This window comes from Molothrus ater, chromosome 11 (genome assembly GCF_012460135.2).
Source record: "Molothrus ater isolate BHLD 08-10-18 breed brown headed cowbird chromosome 11, BPBGC_Mater_1.1, whole genome shotgun sequence".
NCBI classification, from domain to species: Eukaryota; Metazoa; Chordata; class Aves; order Passeriformes; family Icteridae; genus Molothrus; species Molothrus ater.
In genome coordinates, this window is record NC_050488.2 from 14341790 (window position 1) to 14351983 (window position 10194).

A 10194-nucleotide genomic window follows, 5' to 3' on the forward strand; every position below is an offset into this window, starting at 1 on the left:
CCCTTTGGAAACCACAGACGCCTGTGGAAAACGCCTTCTCGTGTGCCTGTGGAGGCTGAGGCACTGCTGCAACCAGCAGAGCTTTGCACAGCTTTGTTCCTGCTGTTGTGTGAGGGAGCTGCCAGAGGGGAAGGGGGTACAGTGCCTGGGGAGGAAGGCAGCAGCTCTGGAGGAAGCAGAGTTGCAGGGTCTGGAGGAGTGGGAAGGAGCTGGATGAATGAACTTTCTGCCCAGCAGCTCTTGTAGCTGAGGTTGATGCCCCTGCCTGCTAACCACAGCTCTTCTCTTGCCAGATGTGGGGGTCTCTGGGGGTGTGATGCCCCATGGGAGAGGCTGTGGATGGCAGCAGGAGCCTCGTCCTTCTGAGGGACCACTGCACTGGGTGCATTGTGATAAACTCCCTGCCTGACAGGCTTCACATCTTTATTTTCCCATCCTCGTGTTGGTGATGCTGGGAATACCGATTCTGTGTAATTAAGACACAGCAGGTCTCATTCAGCAGGTTTTTATTCCCAAGGGTTTTCTCTGCTGAGCTCTGTGGGGACCCCTGCCTTGAGCCAGGCCTGCAGGGTGGAAATGTGTTCTCAGAAGTGCATGCCAGTGGGGGAATTTCCATGCACTGAACATCCCTGTGGGAAGTGTGAGCATCCCTGGGTGCCCCCAGGCAAGGGGCGAGGGAAAAGCTGTGTGCTGATCCTCACTGGAGACCTGTGCTGGAAAAGGCAGGGAGATGAGGAGGGGCCATGTCCTGGCTGGGCTTTGTCCCTCTGTAGCAAGGGCAGGGCTGACTGTGTGGGGCAGACAGCACAGCCCACAGTGCTGGGTGTCAGGAGATGGAGGGGCTGCACACTCCCACCTTGCAGGCAGGTAAATCAGCTGCCATGAGCATTTCCTGCTGTGACCTCTGTGTCCTGGGAGCAGCCAGCAATATCTGGTACCTGCACACTCAGGGCCCATCACTGGTGGCCTCTGGGCCATGTGCTGGTGGCTCCTTGGAGAGTGGGAATCCTTGTAGGGACAGCCCAGAGGGACTCCCTGTCTACAACATCTTAAAACTTTCTCTAAATTCCTGAATGAAGAAAAACATACAGTGAACAACAGTTTCATTCTGCAGTGGGTCAGAAGCAGAAGCTGGGGAAGTGATAAAGCTTCATCCTGTTTTTAGTATTTTTAATATTGCAAACTGCCGAGTTCTTAGCCTTGTTCTGCTTAATGATGTTTCGGTGCTTAAAATTTTAAACTAACTTAAAATTAGTTCTAAATTTTATGTAATAACTAAATAAATCCCCCCTGGAGATTTATTTATTATTTATTTATTTATTATGTATTTATTATTTATTTATTTATTATGTTATAACTAAATAAATCCCCCCTGCTTGAGCTACCCTCTAAAAAGGGTTCAGCTAAGCTGCTTGGTCATACTGGGCAATAGCTGGACCAAAGATTTGTAGGTGGAAAATGTTAAAGCAGCACTGAGCTGGCTTTAGTGTGATGGGGGAAAGCCTGGTAGACACTTGCTGGCCTCAAGATGTCCCCACCCAATGTTGTGACAGAGGAATCATTGAAAGTGAAAGGAAAGCTCACTACTCATTCACATAAGGACTTTACTGAAACGTCCCCAAAGCCTTTAACAAGCAAGAAACACATCTTAATTAGCAAGAAGTACAGAAAACCTCCCTAAAATTTTAATTGCTGGTCTGTAACTCTGGAACTGACAATCTCACTTTTATTGGGTCTGCTGAACAGCTGGATCGTCAGCCACTGAAGATATTAGTTTGTAATTAAAATGCTGCCAGTTCCTTAATTACAGGCACTGCTACAATATCATTCACCACTCTAATTTTTTGCCTTTCTGATGGGGAGCATGAGTAATTATTTTTCTTCAAGATTTTCAAATAAAATATTATTGGAAAGGGTACATTCATCGTTTCTCTGCTAGTGGGGGAGTGTGCCTTGCTAGTGCAATGCACTGTGTGAGTGCTCTGCAGGTGACTCTGCAGGAAAAACTGCTTCCAGAAAGAAAAGCATCAGGGTGAGGTTTTCAGCCATGCAGTCTGATCTGAGAGTAGAATCTGACATGATAAATCCTGTGATTGATCTCTCCCCTTGGCTGCTGAAAAGCTGGGGTGGCTGCACTGATGGTAGGGAGATGATAACACTGCCTGAGAGCTCAGGTCGTGTCTTATGTGCAGCTCTAACTCTCTTCTCCTATTTTGCCACAAGGAAAACCAAAGAGGGACCTTTTTCAACCTGTTCAATGCTTTGTCTAAATGAGCAGTAGCAGACATGTACTCTAACTTAGGGGTTAAAAAATTTCCCAGTGGTTGTATATTGGAACCAGGACCCATAGAGGCAGTGGGACCTTCATCCCTGGGGACACTCAAATACCCAGGTTCAGGCTTAGAGCAACCTCACCTAAACATGAAGCTGGCTCTGCTCTGGGCAGGAGGTGGGGCTAGAGACCTCCAAGAGTCTTTTCAGCTGAAATATTTGCATGATCCTATAAGGCCAGTTTAGGTACCTTTTACATGTGAGCTAAGGGAAGGCAAAGAGGAGCAGGTGCAGGACGGATGCAGCATCCACAGAGGGAGAGTGGGAGCTGGAGAGCACACCAGGAGCTGCTGTGGAGCCCCAGGAACAGACAGCTCACTGTGACTCAGTGTCTTTCTGGCTTGAGCACACCATCCACGGAGCTTTACAGCTTTTTAGCAAACAAACAAAACCTGCTGCCATTTCACGCCCTGGGGACAGCTGCTGGAATTAATGAGCAGGAAAAGGACAGGGTGCTGAACCCAGCCTGCTGAGTCTGACGTGGTTAATCACAGGCATGGAGACTGGCAGGGAGCAATTTGGAAATAACACAACTGGGAATGTTTCTTGTCTCATTTGTGCTGATGCATCCATGCAATCAGTACATTTTGCTCGGGTGCTATTATTTCTCAGTGAAATTGCAGCTCTCTGCTCCATGTGCCCAGTCTCCTTCCCGCTTCTCCCTCAAGGGATAAGCAATTGCAAAGCAAACAGGAGGAGGAAGTTTGACAATGGGTGGTAACAGGGCAATGTGAAATAGCAAGGTAGCTGAACTTTCCAGTGCTTCCCCAAGTGTCAAGACAAATAATACCAAGTATTTACTCCTCCACAGTGGCTCTGTGTTTCCATTGTTGATGAGAGTGTGGGAGTGCAGGCAGCAGAGGGGACTCTGGGTTGGTTGGATTGAGAAGCCGTGGTAGTGATGGGTGTGAGGCAGTGACCTACTGTCAGAGAAAATGGGAGTCACTGAGATGTGTGTTGATTTAATCAATTTAAGCTTTCAGATGTGCTTTGCACAGTGTACCCAGCAATCTGCAAGGTTTCCAGGTGCAGGGGATGTGTGTATTTGGAAATGCTCACATATTGCCTGCATGTATGCACATAGAGAGGCTACAGGTCTTGCCCTGGAGAGGGAACAAGGAATGGACAATCAGCTCACAGTTAATTGGCTTTGCTTTTCTTTCTTTTTGCTTCCTTTCTGCTCTTCCAAGACAATAAGCCCGCTGCTGACATCCCTCCCATGGTCAGTCCCTGCAGGCAGCACGGGGTTTGATGCTGCAGCCTGTTCTTTGAGCACTCTGCCCTGAGCATTGGTTGTGTTCCAGCAGCTTGTCCCTGTGGCACTGTATCCCGTGGTTTCTGTTTGCCCCCAGCCAGGCTTGGTCTGCAGCTGACTGCATGCAGGTTACAAGGGTTCTGAAATCCTCTGCTTGCCACTTGCACTAGCAGGAGAAAGTAAATATTCCCACTGCTTTTTAGCAATTCCCCTCCTCAGGCGCTGTTAGTGGCATAAACCATCTATCAGCTGGCACCAGGCTGCAGCAGCAACTGGCACACTTGAAAAGCCTGTGACATTGGATTTAAAAGGATCCACAGGCCAAGTAAACACTGGCAAGGCCTGGGCCTGTGGGAGCAGGGAGCAGGCAGCCCTGGGCAGAGCCTGCAGTCCCTGGCTGTGTCACCAAGGCTGGGCTTGCACAGCACAGCCTTGCTCCCAAACTGCAGGGAAATGCTGTGCTGCCAAACAACCCTGCTGCTTCCCTCAGGATTTTGGTCTCTAACTATGCTGTGATGTTTTTGTTCTTTCTTTTTTTTTTTTTTTAATCTGAATAGTTTTGCAACTTCCCTGCACCATTTTCTGCACAGCCCCTTACCCAGACTGCAGGAGATGTGTGATTTCCTCCCTAAAACTTGCTTGTTGGGTGCTGGCTGCAGCCCTTATATGATATCTAGCAAATTAGCATGATGTGAGAGGCCTGAGATAGAGGTGAACAGTTTTCTGTCATTGATTTGCTGTAGGATGGCACAGTATTAGCTGATGTTCTTGTAGGATTTGGGTCTGGGTTTAGTCCTGTCAAACTTAGGACTGCCTGCATCTTGAGAGATGATACAGTGGAGCAAAAATCCCCTTTTTACCTCTCTACATTTGGTAAATATGCTGGATATTTATGGTATTGGAACAAGATTACACAAGGGTTTTCCCTTGAGATCCTTTGCCATCCCTTGGTGTGCTTAGTGCAGCAGCTGGCAGGTTTGGTGGGTTAGGCAGTAAAGAAGAGCAAAAGAGAGAAACCATCACAAGCTAAATACAAATATAAGCTGTCTATTCAAAGAGGGATTTGCTGCCTCTTACACCATCATCCTGAATGTGTAGTACTGGCAAGTCAAACCCAAACACATCCCAAATATGCCTGTCTGCTCCCCCAGCTCCTCAGCACTGCTGTTCTGCTCAGACAGGTCTTGCAGAGCAGTGCCCATCTGGTCAGGGCAGCTCCTGTGCCCCCTCACTGCCACCCTGTGCCCCACGTACACAAGCAAAGGCACCCATGGGCATTGCCAGAGCCCACACAGGGGAAAGCTTTCCTTCACTTTGCTGAGTGTTGTGGGCTGGGAAAGGCTGGCTGAAGTGCTGGGAAGAACCTGTTTTTCTATATAAGAAATTGAATGAATTTGTGCCCCTGACAGGCTGAGTCCCAAGGTGCAGAAGTTCCCTCATTCCTCCAGTGAACCCTGCTGCTGTTACACACCAGCAAACAGCTTTGCTGCTCACATCTAATCTGACTGAGGCACAGGTCTCCCAGGAAGGTTTCTGTCATCAAAACCACCAGTTTGCCTTCAATCAGCCCTCAAGTCACCTCAATAACATGACATGCCAGTATGTCAGAAGGGCATAGATCTCACAAGCTTTGAAAAACAACCAGCACGTGTCAGCCAGCAAGGGAAAAGCTCCAGCACAACCAGGCTCCTGACACCAGGGCATTCGTGGGTGTGTGGGCAGGTACTGGATGCTCCCACTTCAGCAGGTGTCCCCACTGTAGTTTTGCACCTTGCTGGGCACAGGGGACACTGATAACGTGGTGTGTGGCCCCCGAGTGCTTCGTGACCCTTCCCATCTCTTGCAGCCACAGTAACAGAGCAAAAAAGAAGTGATCCAAAATCTCTCTGTGAATCCATGCAGAGTGAGTCAGAAGATACTGATATCAATAGGCACTAAGAAAAAAAACAAGATTTTTTTTCCCCCATATTTTCTCTCATAGAAGTTAAAACATCCTCACATCTGAACTTCCACTAGGTATTCAAAATCTGCTTAATGTAACTGGGAGAAGCTGGACCGGGCAGCGGCGGTTGTTTCTATGTGTTGTGTCTAAATTTGTGTTTTATGCTTGTTAATCTACCAGAGGCTTCTGTTTTCAGCTTTGAAACTTAGTGTTGTTTGGGAGATTTTAGCAACAATAAAACACTTTTGGGAAGATACATAGTTTGTATAGGAGCTCATGGACAGGATTTTGGTGCAGAAAATGTAAATGTGAATTTCGTTTAGGCTTATATAAGATTTAAGTATCGTACTATTTTATGTAAGTCTTTAGGAAGGTGTCTACAGTCAGCCTTGCCCTGCCATATCATAAATTATATATTTTGTTTTTATTCCAAATGGAGTCCTAGTGGGGCCTATTTGTTACATGCAGCACACACTGTTATTTCCAGCATACACTTCTGATGAAACCTTTGTGTTGAGAAGACCCTAACTCCTTTCCTCCTTGGAGATAAACCATCATTTTAAATTTTCTTGATGGTGACTTTTCATTGTCAGCAAACTGACAAAGCATGAAAAAAAAGGTTGTTCCGGTATTTTACTTTTTATTTTCCCTTTATTGTGAAAGCAATTTAAAAACACACATCTTTGCTGTTAAATATTTTAGGAACTCTCATGCTCTATAACGCTTTTAGCAAACTTTTGCCAAGTTTCTCGCTATGATGATGCAAATTCAGAGCAAACCAGTATGTAATGATCCTGAAACAACTCTTGCCCTGGTTTCAGGATGATGGGGCTGGATGTGTTGGAGGCAGGAGAATCTTGCATGGCAGAGGGTGCTTTGCTCCTGCTGCACTGTCAGACTGCTCTTACAGCCCTTGCATGGGGGAGGCAGCGTGGAGGGTTTGGGATCTGTCATAATCAGCAGGAAAATGAAGTATTGGATACACTTGTGTTGCATCATGTGGAATCCCAAAGAGCAGAGGTTTTGGGATTGCACCTCCTGTTCCTTGGCAGTGTTTTATGTGTTCTGGGGCATTTTAGAGAGAGGCTTTGAGAATCAGGGTCGTTCAGGCAACACAGTGAAAATGAAGTATGGGGAAGAGCAGGGAAAACCCTCTTGGGGATGTGCTGTGCAGGCCCAGGACTTGGGCTCCGTGAACATTGTGGGTCCCTCCAACTCAGGATATTCCATGATTCTCCAGGGTTTTAACCCCTCCAGACAGTGGCAGGACTGGCTGTGCTTGGGAAACAGTAGCAAAACAAAAAAGGAAATGTCTGAAAAGGGCTCACAGGGCCGGGAAGCACTGGGAACAGGGCCAGTGGGATGGGATGCACGGATGGATGTGCGGATCCTGGGAACAGGCTGGTGGGATGTATGGACCCCAGGAAAGGACCGGGATGGGATGGGATGGGATGAGATGCAAGGATGGGATGCATGGAGGGGATGCACAGATCCCAGGAACGGGCCGATGGGATGGGATGCACGGATGGGATGCAGGGATGGATGCGCGGATCCTGGGAACGGGCCGATGGGATGGGATGCAGGGATGGATGCGCGGATGGGATGGGATGCACGGATCCCGGGAATGGGCCGATGGGATGGGATGCACGGATGGGATGCAGGGATGGATGCGCGGATGGGATGGGATGCACGGATGGGATGCAGGGATGGATGCGCGGATCCCGGGAGGCGCCGCGCCCGCCCAGCCCGGCCTCTGCTGCCCCCTGCCGGCCCCGCCCCGCAGCGCCTCCTCGGCGCCGCTGCCAGCCGCTCCCGCGAGCCGCGCGGTTTGCGCCCCTCGCAAACGCTGCACAGACATACATGTCACAAGTGGGGGAAAACGAGTCTGTCCCCCGAGTTCCCTCCTCGTGGGTTCCCCGATTAAGTCCAGCCCCTGCCACTCAGACAGCAATGGCTGCCCAACACAACAGTGCAGCCTCTGGCCAGGACAGTCCAGAGCTCCTCTTTCTATTGAACGAGCCCTCCATCATTTCACCTGGCACAGAGGTGTAAGCCCCTCATCCTTCCCTTCAGGACTCTAGCCCAGGCAAAGTCCACATCACACTGCATCCCTGGCTTTAGGATTACTCTTGAATATTTGAAAAGCTCCTTGGTACAAGGATGCTGAGCTTCTTGGCTGGGATGTCCTGGTGTCCCATTCTCCAAGTGCCTTTGGCACATCACTGAACAGCTCACAGTGCCATGCCAGCTCCTGCTGGATACTTTCCTGGTGCCAGCAGGCAGGTGAATCACACGAGGCCAGGGTGGACACAAGCCAAAACTTTGCCTCCTGGCTGCTGTGGCACTGCCCAGCACACAGGAACAGCCTTTCAACAACCTTTGCACAGTGCCCAGCAACACACAGCCCTGTGTTGTGTAGCCCTGGGCTATGAGTGGAGGGAATTCTGCAACAGTGCTAACAACCTTTATTAAAACAGACTTGGGAAATGAAGGCTGAGGTAACCCAAGAACGTTTGACAATTGGGGTGAAGCACAAAAGGTGGAGCACTTACTTCTCTGTTGCTAACTTGCTTTCCCCAGGGTCTGTTACATATAGATCTATAAAGTGATTCATACACTGGATGTGTTCCCAATGCAGCTAGGCTAGAAAGAAAAAGCCACACGGGTTGCCAGAGCAGAACTAACAGTACTTGCCTGCATTTCTGATTTCTTTTCTTAGTTTAAATTTTAAACTTGCGTGAAAAGGAAACCCACCTGAGCCTTGAGTAAAGCAGGGAAAGCACAGTACAAGCCAGCTGGGACATCTGAAAAACTTACAAGTATCTCAACTCATAATTTCTAGTTCATAAATCTTTGGGATTTTTTTTTTTTTTTTTGCAATTTTCTTTGCTGGCAGCAACTTTCTTCAAATTAACATGGTTTCAGAGATATCCCATCATTTGACAGTGTGTCGTGGCGACATCCTTTCTCCTCCTTCTTCTATCCCTTCATGAAACTTGCTCAATCTGTCTTAACAAGTCCTGCCCAAGCTGCCAATTCTGTCCAATGTTCCACTCTCCCTCTGCTGCTCTCCTTTGGACAGGACAGAAAAACAAGTTCTGGCACTGAAAATGTCAGTTTATCACTTCAGCAACTCTCTTTCTGCTTGTATTTTTGCAACCACATGACAAGGGCACTGAGATGGACCACTTAGGCATATAATAATTTTTCAGCTTGGATAGAGTCAAGGAAAATCACAAATCCAGGAAAGAGCTTTTTAAAATAATGTGGTTGTTGAGATTCTGAATTTATGTACCTAGGTTTTTATACATGTACATTTAGAGTCAATGCAGGTAAGCAGCATGACAGAGCAGAGCTTTCTAGGCAGGGATGGAACGGTGACCATCGTGTGTGCCCTGCAAAAATGACACACAAAAAACTTATGGAGTCTTGCTTATAAGGCAGGATAAATACTGGCTGGTATATTAATTCCATTTGGTTTTCTTTTTTGGTACAAATCTAATGTTCAAGAGGTTAGAGGTATAAATACTGAAAAAATAGGAGCAAATATTTTAGGTGTTCCACTGAGGCTGTGTTTGCAATTAATTGATGTTACTTTTTTCTTTGATTGGCCTGGTGACATCACTTTCTTGTTGCCACCTTGCACTAGGGCAACTCGATTTTCCAGGGCAGTAATTTATTTTCAAGATTGCATCACTGTAATTTGAACTAGAATATATTCCTTTGCCATGCATTTCTATTGCTTCTCTTGAGTACAACTCTTATTTCTCTGTAAATATTCCTTATCAGATTTAGGTGTTGGCATGTTTCTGGTCAGGTTCTATACAGAGCAGTGCAAGTTCTGAGATATTTGATGATCCAAGTAATTTCCAAAGGATTATGTAAAACAATGAATAGAAAAGTTTGAGATTCTCACTGGTACAGAGACTGTTTTTAACTGGTGAATACTGCATCAAAATACAGTCCAGATAGCTCATGGAGGCACTTCAACAAAAAAAAAAAAAATTAATATGCTTTTAAATTGTCCTTGAGTCCTTGTCACTTATGATCTTTGTAATTCATACATTCATGACAATGACTCCTCCCTGATTTGGCAATAATTTAGTGTTGCTGCTTTACAAAATATTTTACCATTCCCTGTTATGAGGGGGAAAACCCTGTACACTTAATACTTTTTGATGGTGTACTTCTACTAAATGCCTGTTGTTTGCTTAGCCACCCCTCAACCTGGCCAAATTCATAGTGCATGAGAAGCAATGCATGTCTGTACAGGCTCCATCAGGCAGACCTGAGCTTCCCTGTGTTCTGAGCTGACCAGCTGTGAACTAGAAGACTTCTGACAGCTTATTAGTTGAGGGCTGCACTGTGCTACTGAAGCTGTGTGACTTCTCATTCAGCTGGCTTGCCTTTAGCAAACTTGGAATGTGAGCAAAACAAGCTCAGCTATGTCTGTTCAGCCCAATCCACCCAGATCCACTGAGAGTGGGAATTACATAGCATCTAGGTTATAAATGTCTGAAGTCTCAGTTGTGGAACTCCCCCTCAGCTGTCACCCCGTGAGACAGCAGCTCTGATCCGTGTAACATTGTTATTTCACCTGAACCAGGTATGCTTATGGCACAGTCTGAGTGAGATCCAAAGTGTTTTCCTTTACCCAAACCACTGG